The 12,152-nt window shown below is 45.9% G+C and overlaps 1 protein-coding gene across 1 annotated transcript in view; it reads left to right on the forward strand.

Moving 5' to 3' along the window:
- Window positions 1-2,475: 2,475 nt before the first annotated feature.
- Window positions 2,476-12,152, forward strand: part of FBXO17 (F-box protein 17) — a 29,217-nt gene continuing 19,540 nt past the window's right edge. The window contains exon 1 of the mRNA XM_025854311.2: window positions 2,476-2,673. The gene's annotated coding sequence lies outside the window, so the exon portion shown is untranslated. The remainder of the gene's footprint in view (window positions 2,674-12,152) is intronic.

The raw sequence follows: 12,152 nt of genomic DNA on the forward strand, positions 1-12,152 counted from the left end.
CCATCGCCTACAGACGCTAGCCTTGTCCCTCATCTGAGATTGGCAAGGAACAGCAAGGTTCACCAGACAGGACCCAGTCGAGGTGCGCACACCATAATCACGTGGCCTTTTTTTTAAAAAAAAAGATTTTATTTATTTATTTGACAGAGAGAGAGAGACATAGCGAGAGAAGGAACACAAGCAGGGGGAGTGGGAGAGGGAGAAGCAGGCTTCCCGTGGATCAAGGAGCCCCATGCGGGGTTCGATCCCAGGACCCTGGGACAATGACCTGAGCCGAAGGCAGGCGCTCAACGACTGAGCCACCCAGGCGCCCCTCACGTGCACTTTTTTTAAAAAAGTACAGGCCAGTTACCTAGTATATATCCCCCATCTTCAATGTCTGATTGTTTCCTGGTTATTAAATGTAGGGTTACATTTTTTTCCCACAAGAATTCTGCATGGGTAATTTTGTGTATTTTCTATAGTGTCACATCAAGAGACACCTGATGTCATATTGTCCCACTGTTGGCGATACTGTTTGATTATTTGGTTAAAGAGGGTGTCTGCCAGGGGCGACTGGGTGACTCAATTGGTTAAGCGTCTGCCTTCAGCTCAGGTCATGATCCCAGGGTCCTAGGATCGAGCCCCATGTCGGGCTCCCTGCTCAGCGGGGAGCCTGCTTCTCCCTCTCCCTCTGCCTGCTGCTCCCCCTGCTTGTGTTCTCTCTCTCTCTCTGTCAGATAAATAAATAAATAAAATCTTAAAAAAAAAAAGAGGTTGTCTGCCAGAAACCTGCCCTCACTAGGTAGATACATTTTTCCCATTTATAATGAATAAGTCGTTTGTCGGGTAATAATTCTGGACTGTTCTCCAACATTTTATCAATGGTTTTAGCATCCTTTGATGATCCAATTATTTTACTGGGGACCCTCTGTGTCTTTCTAATTTATCTGTAATAAGCCATATTATTTGTTAAAATAAATTGTTTAGTGCCTCTAAACTTGCATAAGCTATGTAGTCTGCCCCTGGTCCACAGGAGGTGCTTAATAATGGTATCAACTTTAAAAATCATCGTTACAATTCATTATGCACAAACAAACCTGCTTCATAAATCAGGCCCCCAAACTCTTCAAGCAATCACACGTGACTAAACTGACATCAGGTTTTTATAACTTCTGTTCCACTAAGTGTGTATTCCTCTCCGTAGCACATCATCGTGGAGCCCCATCCTGAACCTGCCGGGATACTGCAGAACCCTGTACATGGTATCATCATTCTATACCTTCTAAAATTAAAAAAAAAAAAATCCGGACTCCAAGCCATATAGTCCTAAGCCTTTCAAATAAGGGACTTTGTGTGGATCTGTACTAAAAATACCACCAATGATACAATAATTTTACAACGCACAGGAGAAAACGCTTCTCCTAAGGCGGTTGGTACCGATGAGAGGTCACATTTATTCGGCGCTGCAAGCGCAGGACCTCGCGCCTTCCTCACGATGGCGCTGTGGTGCTTCGCTGAAGCTCCTAGCAGAGGGGACCTGGGGAACCCATGCTCCGAGCCTTGCCTGTCGTGTGACCCCCAAACAAGAGACTAGCAATGCGTGCAAGTCTGGGCCTCAGTTTCTCGTGAGAGGCGTCCTTGGGGTCACGCATAGAAAGCATTTAGCACAGTGCCTGCTAGGAGCGAGCGCTGGGGTAACGGGGACAGGCAACGGTTTATTAGTACGAGCAAGGCCTGGCGTTCAGAAGTCTGGGATGCGCCAGGTCAAGCTCTTGAGGTCCCTTGGGCGATCCAGGGCAATCGGAAGGAACTGGGGCGGCCCAAGAGGTCATGAGAGAAATGGGTCGGGGCCCCCATCCTTACTGGTGCTGAACCTCGGATTAATTCGTTTGTCTACAGTTTAGGGGAGCGGGTGGGTTTCTAAAGCAGGGACACACGGGTTGTCGCTGCCCAAGAGAAGTGTGTGTGGGAGAGAGGGTCCACTCAAGAACAGAGCCAGGCTTCTGAGACTCTACGCTGGGGACACGGTGCAAATGCGAGAGAATCCCTATGGATGGGCACTTGATCCAGTGTTTCAAACCAGGCCCAGGGTCGGAGTCACAGCTAAGCCATTTACAGCACTGGCCAGATGGTGGGAGAGACTTTTCGAATGGCGAAGGCGGTTGCAGGCAGGAGGCCGGAATGAGAAGGAGACAAGATTTGGGGGGAGGAGGCAGGGGGAACCAGGCCCACGGCGGAGACTCTCGGGGAGGTGGACCTCGCCCGGCGGAGGTGGCTGGGGTCGGCACCAGGGCCGGGGTGGCAGATGGCAGGGCTCCCGGCAGCAGGTACCCACGTGGGCCAAGTCTAGGCTCTCCAAGAGGCGGGCCCCGGGATCCCGGAGCGCGGGGGCTGCGTCTCCTCCCCGCGGGCCTCGCGGCAGCTGGGCCCTCCCCCGGCGCCGGCCGCCTCGCGGATCCCGCCCCTGCCTCGCTCCCGCCCGCCGCAGCCGCCCGCCGGCCGATCTCCCAGCCGCCGGCCCCCGCGCCCGCCTTCGGCCGTCACCCCCACCCCCGCAGAGGACCGACTGCCCAGACCGCCGGTCCCGGGGCTCCCTGGGCGTGGCGGATCCCAGGGAGCCCCCCGACTGCCTCCCCGAGCTGGGTGGGGAAAGGGATCTTAGCCCGCCGCCGCCTCCGAGCGGGCCGCCAGGTGAGCGCCGGGACAGGTAGGGATGCAGGTCGGGACCCGTGTCCCGTCCCCACTCCCAGCCAGGGAGCCCCGGGAAGGACTTCCGCCCTAGACCCTGCCTGGAGGGGAGGATCCCAGGGAGTCCTGCGCCCCAGCCCCGCTCCCTGGGCCCTGCCGGGGTCCTAGGCTGCGCCAGCCCACTGCGCCCCTTTAAGTCCAGAGCCACGCAAACGTTTGAAAAGCCCCAGGTGGTACCGAAAGGGCTTTGCTTTTAAAACGGGTCCCCTGACGCCCACGCCTTCCACCCCGTTGCCCCTCGGCGGAGGCCACCCTGGGATAAATCTCCCCCCGCCCCACCCCGGCCAAATGTACCCGATCAACACGTGTACACAGCAGCCCCCGAAAGGCCAGACCACTTTTTACCAGTTCTGGTTTCTGTCTCTTCTGGCTGACGGCCCCTTCGCAAAATCGGTGAATCAGAAGTCTCCGAACACCGGTTCTTGATTTAGCAAGTTTGTTTTTAGCTGCGGCCGCTCTTCCCAATTTAAATTTTGTTCTTCTAAGTTAACTTTTGCAAGTGTTGAGTAATACTCTTGTAACGCCCCGTGTCTTGTTCTTTCAATCTGGATCCTTCAACTTTAGATAGCATCTGGTAACTAACAATTTGGAAAGACTGCGGTATTAGGAACCTACTTTTACAATAAATAATTTTTTAAGTGCCCCGGTATGACACAAGAACAAAAGACTAATAAGGCAGACAAAGCTTTGCATCAAGCACAGCCCTTGAAAAAGCAGCCCCCGGCCCCACAGTCAGTTAAAATTTTATGTAATTAAATGACTTTTCAGAAATGGCAAAAGTAACTTGTGATCTGTGGTGCGTCGTTTAAAACCTTTGCTCCTTTTTATTTTTCTGGTAGTCACTTCCAGATCTTTAAAGCAAATTCTGGGATGATTTCTTATTTTGTCAACTTTTAGACAATGTCCAGTAATCCCTTGCTAAAAATAGAGACAGCTTTACTAGTGTCCAAGTTTCCCTCCTCCCTGGATAATCACACATTCCTTGTTGTTTCTCTATTGGCTGCTTTTGTAACATCAAAAAACAAAACAAAAAACAAAACAAAACACCCTTTTAAACGTGTTCCTTGTTCCATTAAATATTTATAGGATCTATTGACTCCCCATTTTGTGAGGCCTGGCTGAGGAATCTGCTTTAATAATTTTTTTTAAATAAAGTTTTTATATTTATTTAAATACTAATTTTTTTCATCCAATCAAGTCATATATGTGGTTCGCAAATCAAATAGAAATGAATCTACCTTTTTTCCCCCTATTATAGAAGCACTGTCTCTTTAAGAAAATGGACAGGACAGTTAGTGTTTTAAACTAAAAGGGATTAGGGGGCCATGACCACCCCTAGCAGTATGTGAGTCCCCAATTTTGTCAGAAACCGCTACAAAAGACCTTTTTGAGACAATGGGGGAAATTGTTTGCGGACTGAATATTAGATAGCAGAATGAATTTCTCTTAAGTAATGGTGTTCAGTAGTAGTGTAGACCTCTAGTGACCCCTTATTCCTTCTTTTCTTAATTTTTTATTTAAATTCAATTTAGTTAACATGTAGTGTATTACTGGGTTCTACTGGGTAGAATTTAGTGATTCACCAGTTGTATATAACACCCAGTGTTCATTACCCCTTATTCTTTCTTAGAAGGTGCCCATTGAAGTATTTAAGAATTCATCAAAGGACAGAAAGCAAATATGGCAAAACGTGGAACATAAAGATGTTCATTTTACCATTCTTTCAACTTTTCCATGTGATGAAACTTTTATGGTAAAATTTGTGGAAAATCAAGTAAGACAGGTAGAAACTAAGGAGATCAAGATCCACACAGTGGTAGGAACTCTGGGGTCCTCCACACCCAGGTTCACATCCCAGCTCTGCCGCTTGGGTGTCAGGTGACCTTGGGTCCATGGCTCCACTGCTCCAAGCCTCAGTTTCCCCAGCTGAAAAATGGTACCTCCCTTATGGAGCTGTTTGTGATACTTCTGTGAGATTTTGCAAAGCCCTCGATGCATGTGTAGAGCAATTGTGGGCCGTTAACCACAGCTATTAGTTTGTGAAGGATTTTTCTCAACTACCGTAGTGTGCTATGTTAGCTAACATCGTAACCACAGTTGGGCCCTTCCTTCTACTCTTTTTTTCTTAGAGAGAGATTTTTTTTGTTTTTTTTATGTAGGCTCCATGCCCAACACGGGACTTGAGCTCACAACCCTAAGATCAAGACCTGAGATCAAGAGTCGGCGCTCTACTGACTGAGCCACCCAGGCACCCTGAGATAGATTTTGAACTGGGCATTTTTTTTTCCTTTTTAAAATTCACCCAATGGCTCTGATCTTGACATTGGTCATTTTTTGCCCTGCTGTGTTTGGTCCTGACTTCCTAGGCACCGGTTCCCTGTGCCCCCATTCCTGTAGTTGGGTTTCAATGACAGCATGATTCTGACAGGGAGGTGAGGTGTGTGCTCCAATCCCACAGCTGGACGTGATCTACAAACATAGTAACTAATGATGTCCGGGGCCAGGACTTGATCGCACTTAATTTTCCTGTAACCCCAAAAAGGTGGGAATCATTAGAAGTCTGCATTGTCTTATCTAAAACTTTGGGGCCCAGATGTTAGACTTTCTGAATGTGAGGCAAGTAATGGGGAACCCATTCTGAACATTACAGAAGACCCCTAGTAGGGCTGGGGAGCGCCGTGTAATCAAATACACTGGTATTTTCTTCAGTGAAATGCATGTTCGTAATCAATGGGATAATCAAATCTCACATCAGTTTGACCCAGTTCTTTTTTTTTTAAAGATTTTATTTATTTTATTTGAGAGAGAGAATGAGAGAGAGAGAGAGAATATGAGAGGGGGGAGGATCAGAGGGAGAAGCAGACTCCCTGCTGAGCAGGGAGCCCAATGTGGGACTCGATCCTGGAACTCCAGGATCATGACCTGAGCCGAAGGCAGTCGCTTAACCAACTGAGCCACCCAGGTGCCCCAGTTTGACCCAGTTCTGCCACCAAATGGGTCTGGGAAAGATTCAGATTTCAGAGCTTTTGGATTTAGGGACTGGAGAGAGGGGTTGTGTACCTGTACATTTCTCATTTTAAGGAGAGGAAATTCCGCTCAGAGAGGGAAGGCCAGTTCCCCAGGGTCATGAACAAGAGTTTGGGGTGGGACTGAGCCAGGGCTGACTGACCATAGAGAACCTGCAACATTCACCTCTCCCCAGGGCCCCCTCCCATGGCCTGTCACCAGCAATTCCCAAAAGCAATGTCCCTTGCTCTCCTTGTGATGCTTCTCACCCAGAAATATCACTGCTGCCTCCTGGGAATGAGATGATGCACAGAAAGAATTTTCCAGAGTGCCTTGCACAAAGAAAGCCCCCGGCAAATGTGAACTGTAACTTGTGCTAAGATGCAATGAGACTTTCCTTCTTGGGTTCAATAACATCAGTGGTGTTTATCGATAGCATTAATATTTTTCAGATTACAAAATAGAACGTCCATCCAGACAGGAAAGTATATAAAACAGATGTACCATTTAACAAAGAATTGTGAAATATGTAACCAGGGCCCAGGTCAACCGCAAGGACATTGTCAGCCCCAAAAGCTTCCCTGGGTGCATCTGGTTAATAGCCCTCTCCCTCCGTCGGTGGGGAACAACCACCCTGACTTTTATGATACTCATTTTCCTATTTTGCTCTTCTTTCTATGGTTTAGTACCTATGTGTACACCTATAAACAATATTTGATTCGTTTAGCCTGTTTGTGAACTTTCTAAGAGTCGTGCCATTGGTGTTGAGTAGATAATTTACCATCCAAACCAGGAAATTTTGGAAGCAATAGGGGCTGCTAATTACCCTAATTACCCTGGGACTGCCCCAGGCAGCTCAGGCTGTAGGGTTGTCCTAGGACTAACACCCTAGGTGCCTTGTGTTCAGCGTCTTTCATCCCAAATGAAGCTTTGGAGGTTCATCCATGTCGTTGTGGGTGGCTGATGTTAACTCCTATTTATTGCTATGTAGCGTACCCTTCTGTGACTCCCTTAATTTACTTATACATCTTACAGTGGATGGGCATCTGGGTCATTTCCAGACTGGAGCTATTAGAAACAGTCGTGTCATGAATATTCTAGTACGTGTTTACTGGCGCTGCGGTCGAATTATTGGGTCATGGGACAGGCACATTTTCAACTTCAGTAGAAAAATGCCCATCTCATTTCTACAGTGGCTAGACCAATTTATACCCCCATCAAGACTGTAGGTGAGTTCTCGCTGATAGCGTTTTAAGTAAATTATGGTGACAGTTTGCACTGGTTGGTTGGTTGGTTGGTTGGTTGAAAAAAAAGCATATTCTTTCCTTGCATTTAAGTTAAAATATACCAAAAAAGCCAAAAGAACTTTACCTCCCACTTCACCCACGCCATGACCTAAGAGGGCACTTGGGTCATGGAGGGGGTAATAATGAAATGACAGAGAAATAGAGAGAGGGATTTGGAGCCAAGCATCTCTGTCTCCCCCTCCCCCCACCATCGTTTCCCATCTTTTGTTACTTGTACATTTATTTTCCCAGTGTCAAGGTTGATAACGTCTACAGTCTGTTCTGTTACCATATTTAAGTCTTACAGGCTTTCACTGTCGAGTTTCCAGGGTTTTTGTGACAGCTTTAGTGAGACGTAATTTACATACCATAAAAGTCAGCCCTTTAAAGTATACAATTCAGTGATTTTTAGTGAATTTACAGGGCTGTGCAGACATCACTAGTTTTGGAGCATTTCTGTCATCTCCAAAATATCCCCTGTGCCTATTTGTGGTCACTTCCCTGTTCCCAAGCCCAGCCCCAGGCAACTACTAATCTTTCTGTAACTTTAGATATTGTCATTTTTGGACATTTCATATAAATACATCATACAATATGTATTGGCTTTTTGGGTCGGACTTTTTTCACTTAGCGTTCTCCTTGGGGGTTCATTCATCATGTAGTATGTACCAGGACTCCATTCTTCTTATTGCTGAACAGTGTTCCATTGTATGGATAGACCACATTTTGTTTATCCATTCACCAGTTGATGGACATTTGGATTGTTTCCAATAGATAATGCTGCTATGAATGTATTTTTATTTTTATTTTTATTTCTCCTGGTAGTGGTAAAAATTGCTGGGTTTCATGGAAAGCTTATGTTTAACTTTTTTTTTTTAATGTTCACCTTTTAAAGAAACTGACCAACTGTTTTCCAAAGTGGCTGTACCATTTTACATTCCCACCAGCAACATGTGGCCGTTCCAGTTTCTCCAGGTACTCACCAATCTTTTGAACAATAGCCGTCTGGTGGGCATGAGATGGTGTCTCATTGTGATTTTAATTTGCATTTCCTTGATAACTAATGATGTTGAGCATCTTTTCATGCGCTCGTTAGTCATATGTATATCTTCTTTGGCAAAAATGTCTTTTCAAATTCTTTTTTTCTATTTTTAAATTGGTTTGTTTGTCTTACTGTTGAATTTTAAGTGTTCTTTATATATTCTGGATATGATTCCTTTATCAGATATATGATTTGGAGGTATATTCTGCCAATCTATAGCTTCTCTTTTCATTTCCTCAGTGGTGTCTTTTGAAGTGCAAAAGTTTTCAATTTTGCAGTTTTATTAATCGATTTTTTTCCTTACATGGATCACACTTTTGGGGTTATAGCTAAGAAGTCTTTGCTTAACCCAAGATCATGAGATTTTTCTCCTACCCTCTTCTAAAAATTTTATGATTTTTAACTCTTACATTCAGGTGTATAGCTTATTTTGAGTTAATATTTGTATATGGTATGAGGTAAAGGCCAAAATTCATCTTTTTTGCATGCATATTTCCCATCAATCGTATGTTGAAAAGACAATCGTTATGCTAAGAGACCAGATCTTAAATGTTCTCACCACAAAAAAGAAATGATAATTAAGTGACATGGTTAGAGGTGTTAGCTAATGCTAAAGTGGTAACCACACTGCAATATATAAATGTGTCAAATCAACACATGCACCTTAAATTTACTCAATGTTACATGTCAGGTATATATAGAGAGATATGATCTTTTTCTTCTGAAAACCAGTAAACAGGTCTATCTAAGGAGAATGCCTCTAGTCTCCAGGACAGATGGACTCTTTTTTTCTTGCACTTTGTCAAACGAACATAACATGGATAGAGTTAGTGTATATCATATTTGGACCATGACTTTCTTTTTTTTAAAAAAAGATTTATTTATTTATTTGAGAGAGAGAGTACATGAGAGGGGGGAGGGTCAGAGGGAGAAGCAGACTCCTGGCTGAGCAGGGAGCCCGATGCGGGACTTGATCCAGGGACTCCAGGATCATGACCTGAGCTGAAGGCAGTCGCTTAACCAACTGAGCCACCCAGGCGCCCTGGACCATGACTTTCTTAAGCAGTTTTTTTGTTTTTCCTGTAGTTTGTCATAGCTTTAATTTTTCCCTTTTGTTTTTGATTTTTTTTTTTTTAAGTAATCTCTATACCCAACATGGGGCTCAAACTCACAACCCTGAGATCAAGAGTCACATGCTCTACTGACTGAGCCAGCCAGGTGCCCCTTTAATTTTTCCCTTTTGAGAAAAGTACTTTTCTGTTTCTAACTCATCCAATCTATTTTGGGGAATTTTTTTCTTCTAGAAGATATTCTTCCTTTCATAATAGCCTGTACTTACTGTGTTTTGAATATCTTCTCTAATCTAAGTATACCCAGGGCCAGCTACATAATTTGCAGGGCCCAATGCAAAATGCATATGCAGGCCCCTTGTTTAAAAATGATTGAAAGGGGCGCCTGGGTGGCTCAGTCGTTAAGCGTCTGCCTTCGGCTCAGGTCATGATCCCAGGGTCCTGGGATCGAGCCCCGCATCGGGCTCCCTGCTCGGCGGGAAGCCTGCTTCTCCCTCTCCCACTCCCCCTGCTTGTGTTCCCTCTCTTGCTCTCTCTCTCTCTGTGTCAAATAAATAAATAAAATCTTAAAAAAAAAAATAAAAATGATTGAAAATATCTCACTGGCCACAGCAGAGCATTACAACAAGCATGGAGCCCCTGCAGTGCAGGGCCATGTGTCTCTGTGCACGTCACATCCCTATGAAGCCTAAAGCCAGCCTTATGTATTCCTTTGGCCCTCTGAATTGCTCTTTCCTCTGGGGTCAGTTCACTATAGTTCTGCCTGCTTACCTTAATACATCTTTTTCAGACTGCTAGTTTTCTTCAAGCATCTGTTGATCCTTGCTTGTCCAATCACATTGTCAGACAAACAAGGGGCTGGGTGACTTTTTCAAAGTCACTGGTATGACGGGGCCCCTGCCTGGCTCAGGTGGTAAAGCACATGACTTTTGATCTTGGGGTCATGAATTTGAGCTCCACGTTGGTTATAGAGACTACTTAAGAAAATAAATTTTTTTTAAAAAGTAACTGATATGAAATTTAGGGCTATTATAAATATAGCCCTGCTTTCCTATCGGCTGCTTTGTCCAGTTGAAGGGATGACTGACAACTCTGTGTTTTGAGACAACACTTATTAGCGTTAGCATGAAAAAAGCCAGTCTTTGCTGGGAGCTCACTCCCAGATGCCAGGATGGGAAGGGCTACACTCAGGGACACCAGCAGCCTGGGCACATCCCAGAGGCTTCATCCAGTTCCTTTAGAGAACAGTCATCCCGTATGGTTTTGTTTTGCTTGTGTGTGAACGTTGGGCAGGCTGAGATCTGTGTGGCAAAACATGAAGGTGGGAGGAGAGGGAGCAGGGAGCCCCTGGGCACAGTTTCTTTCAAAGATGGACTAACCTCTGTCCTCACTCTGCCCTCTCACTCCTGACCTGTGTGCCTACTCCAGCCTGCCCCCGCTCTTTGGACCCCTGGCTGTGGGTCCAAAGCCTCTGGAGGTCCTTGAGACTCCCTTGTCCCCAGTTTGAGTTCATTCCTAGCCCTGACACTTCTGTCTGCTTTCTGTCTTTCTGAAATCTAGTGAGATTTCTTTTTTGTTGATGGGCTCCCTTCCGTTCACTTTGCTTTTTCGTGCCTTTGCTATCCCTAGAGAGGATACCCTTTGAGAGGGAGATCAGACTGCCCAGAGTCCAATCCCCACTCCACTTCTGACTGCCATGTGGCCTTATGTGAGTCATTTTGCCTCCCTGGGCCTCAGTTTCCTCACGGTGTGAAGATCAGCTGAGCTAGGACAGAAGTCACAAAATGGCCACGCGCATTCGGTTCCTGGGTCTGCGGATCTGTCTTATCTGGGTCATACTGTGTTTTCATTTTTCTTCTTTTATGCATTGCTAACATTGAAAACTTGGGTGATTTCTCATAAAAACTGGGATTTCCAGTTTCTTTTGAAAAACCGGAAGGTGGGGCTAAAGTGGGCCCATCTTCCTACTTGGCGGGAAATTCGCCAGAGCGACTATCGGCACAGCCTTCAGGCTAGAGCTGCACCCTCTGGTTTGCCGGCCTTCTCTGCTCCCTGTTTTCTTCCACCCAGCAGTCTCATTTAGGATACTGCCTGTGTGTCATTGGCATTTGAACTTGGTATTCCCGGGATACTATTTACCAAGCCTCTAGCACAGGACCAGGCACATATGACTGTTATTATTATGAGGCCAGCCAGGGGCAGCAGTGTGAGTGGGGGCTCAAATCCAGCCCTTGTTCTGATGCCAGACTATGCTACCCCAGGGCTGTATTCACCAGAAGGGATGTCTTTTTAAAAAACCTACCCAAGGGGCGCCTGGGTGGCTCAGTCGTTAAGTGTCTGCCTTCGGCTCAGGTCATGATCCCAGGGTCCTGGGATCGAGCCCCGCATCGGGCTCCCTGCTCGGCGGGAAGCCTGCTTCTCCTTTTCTCACTCCCCTTGGTTGTGTTCCTTCTCTCGCTGTGTCTCTCTCTGTCAAATAAATAAATACAATCTTTAAAAAACAAAAACAAAAACCTACCCAAGACTGGGACGCCTGGGTGGTTCAGTCAGTTGAGCGCCCGACTCTTGGTTTTGGCCCAGGTCGTGATCTCAGGGTTGTGAGATCGAGCCCTATGTCCAGTTCCACACCCAGCAAGGAGTCTGCTTCTCCCTCTCCCAGTGCCCCTCCGCTGCTCACGCTTGCATGCCCGCTCTCTCCTCTCCGATTTTTAAAAAATCTACCCAAGACTAATAAAAGCTAGTATAGGCCCTGGTTATCAATAGCTCAGTCTGCCTTCTTGAAGGGGAAGCCACACTCAAATCTTTGAACATGCAAACAATTCTAAAGAGCAAAGAATTTTGATCTTGCTTTACTGCTGATTCTTATGCAACCTATATGTTGCAGGTTAGAAACCACAGCAGTGCCACAGTTCAAGAGCAAAGGCTTAAAATTAATAAGGAAAATGTCAGGTAGAGGGAATTCTCCCGAAGGCATGATAAACAAGTCATTCTGTCAAAAATTTAAAAAGACAGTTGACA

The sequence above is a fragment of the Callorhinus ursinus genome, unplaced genomic scaffold, assembly GCF_003265705.2.
Source record: "Callorhinus ursinus isolate GAN/ISIS: 27379988/994484 unplaced genomic scaffold, GSC_fseal_2.0 scaffold61, whole genome shotgun sequence".
Lineage (NCBI taxonomy): Eukaryota > Metazoa > Chordata > Mammalia > Carnivora > Otariidae > Callorhinus > Callorhinus ursinus.